The sequence below is a fragment of the Oenanthe melanoleuca genome, chromosome 10 (genome assembly GCF_029582105.1).
Source record: "Oenanthe melanoleuca isolate GR-GAL-2019-014 chromosome 10, OMel1.0, whole genome shotgun sequence".
Lineage (NCBI taxonomy): Eukaryota > Metazoa > Chordata > Aves > Passeriformes > Muscicapidae > Oenanthe > Oenanthe melanoleuca.
The window spans coordinates 4,309,897-4,312,762 of NC_079344.1; positions in this window are offsets into that span (position 1 = coordinate 4,309,897).

Sequence of the window (2,866 nt, forward strand, 5' to 3'; positions counted from 1 at the left end):
CAGGATGGATAGAGGATAAAAGGCCTGCTGCTACTTCAGATATTTTTGCTGAGGGTTGTTTGTTTCGGTTTTTGTTTTTGTTTTGGGTTTTTGTTTTTGTTTTTGTGGTTCTCAGAGTAAATTTGAAGCACCTATCCTTTCCCTTGCTCCCATAGCACAGGTTGTCCTGTGCTTTTTTAATGAAAAAAGCAAAACATGCCCCTGTTACAAATCTGTAGAGGAGATGGATAAATTAGCTGGGGCATTTTGTAAGCCCTCCAGGCCAAATGTGATGTGATATATATGTGCTTGAAAGCAATCTCTGGAGAGGGACTTCAGCAAATTATCCCACCTGGGCTCTGGCTGTTGTTAGGACAGTGGGAAAGCTGTGGCAGAAATGTCCCTGGGCAGGCTGCAGGAGGAGGGGAGAAGGGCCAGGGCAGGAGGCCCTGGCTGGGTGGGTGCCTCTTGTCCTGGCACTGCCCAGTGCCCTGCTCTGGCACTGCTGCTCAGCCACAGAACCTGCCACAGGGGCTGTGCTCTGGGAACCCAGCTTGTTAGTCCATCTGTTCTTCCAGCACAAGGCTATAAAGCATCGTAGATCATAACAGGCAGTATTTATTTCTTAAGTCCTTAGGTGCCAGAGGGGAGATTTCTTTTCTACATATAAAAATAGCACTGGAATGCATTTATTAGGAGTTGACTGTATTTATTTTGAACCACAGTATTTGAACATCCAGACCCACAGACAAAACCCCAAGAAAGTACAATGTCTGCCATACTCTCAGCTCGGTTCTCTGGTCACTTATCCTTGCTACCCCTTGTGAGTAATTTCACTGACTTCAATAAAATAACTTGCAGCAGCCAACTTTTAATTCGGCTTTCCAAATTACTCCAGTACTAAGTTTAGCTCTAAGGAACAAACACATTGCTCTCAAAAACAACAAACCCAAAATGAAAATTAAGCAATGCCCTGAAATTAATTGTTTTCAACATTAAAATCAAGACTGATTATTATTAACTCATTAATCAAAACATCTTTCAGCTGAAAAAACTTGTTGCCAGCTGTTATTATTGTTAGTTTAATGTAAGTGTGACCACTGAATATCAGTTGATATTAGGAAATTGCATAGTTCATACAAAGTCAAAATACTTTTTGTTTTTTATCAAACAGCTAATGTATGTATAAGTTTCTGGAATGAGGTGATTGTTATTGTTCCCATTATCTTGTGAAGATACTGGTCATGGTTTTGTAGTAAAGATTCAGCTGAGGTTTGTCCCGACAGCAGGAATTCAGTCCTTGAAATTTAAATTGTCAATCAGAGACAGGTCTACAAGACCTTGTTACTGAATGAAATTCTGGCATTCATGAATCCAGAATGAATTGTGATATTAATACCTTGTGTCCCCAAGCAATTTACAAAATATTGAATGATTAATTAAAATTTAAATTCTTTAAGCAAACACAGAATTGACAACAATTTGAGAGCCTATTTTAAGACATTGTTATGCTATCACACTATGCTATGTGTCACTGCTTAGGATTTGCATGTTAATAACTTCAGACAAGTAAATGTCATTCATACCGAAATTCTGTGCATAGGAATGGCATGAGTAGGAGAAACAAGATTTTATGTTTTATAGACAGAACATATTGTGATCAAAAGGATTTTGAGAAAATGAACAACTTTATGTACCTTGGCCAATGCACAGGCATAGAGCGAGTGTGGGCTAGTCCCTGAGTAGGCTGTATAAATAAACTGTCCCTTTCTCAGTCCTGACCTGTATTCTCCTTTTTCCCATGTTTTCCATGATGAATTGAAGAAGCAATGTAGTGATGCATATGGAGCCTACTGACTATGCAAAATTCTAACACAAGTAATTATCTGCCTCTACCATTTTGCATAAAATTGGTTACTTCTTGTTAATTAGCTGTTTCTTTTTATTTTCTGCACAGATATTTCATATTAGATGTTGGTGTCAGTGGTAGAGTAAGTGCTTTTCAGAGCTGAGGGCAGCCCTCAGGCTGTTTCTACCTCTGTAATCCCTCTCCAGACACTGATGGTTGGCAGCCACCTGGGAGTGCTCCTGCCCAGGGATTGCCAAGGGGTGAGAGGCAGCACTCACTGCAAGGGGTGGGGTAAAACAAAGGATCTGTAACTGCATTTACACCCCATCCTGCTTTACACAGTGCAGTTTATCAATATACAGGACAGAGGATCTAGCTTGTCTCTGCTGCCAACAGAAGGTCTAAAATTAGGACTAATTTTCACATTTTACTTTTGATTCTCCTGTGCTCAGACTGAGAGCTGTTTCCACAAGCTCTTCCTTCTTGTTCCTGAGACTCTCCAGCCAGTGATACAAGGATGCAGTCAAATGTGCATGGATATAGCAGAATTTAACCCACAGCAGAGACACACTGAATGAAATGAGCATTTTGCAAATGCTGATATGTCTCTGGCAGCCTGAGTTCATTACGGTTATGTAAGTTTTCTTAAAAGTGTAATTACAATTGGAATTATATTCCCCCAAGTATACTGCAATATCTGACTTGGAGCTGCAGCAAACAGAGCTTTGCTTGACCTGTTATTTCTGTCCCTTTCCTGCCATGGCATCACAGGGAGTGTGATCAAGACAAGCAGGGATAAAGACCTGATCAGCCCAAATGCTGAGACAGGTTCTGACCATAATATTGTGTAAACATTTCTGCAGATACTGCACAGAAGTACATAGGATGTTAGTGGCAACACAAAGGACTTGTTACTTCAGGAGTGAAATCAGGAACGTAGTGTGGAATTTGAAAGAGCAGAGTTGTAGGAATCCAAAGGGAAGAGCAATTGAACTGGTGCTCTGAAGTTTAGCCATGAAAGTAGCTCAGGAGCATTGC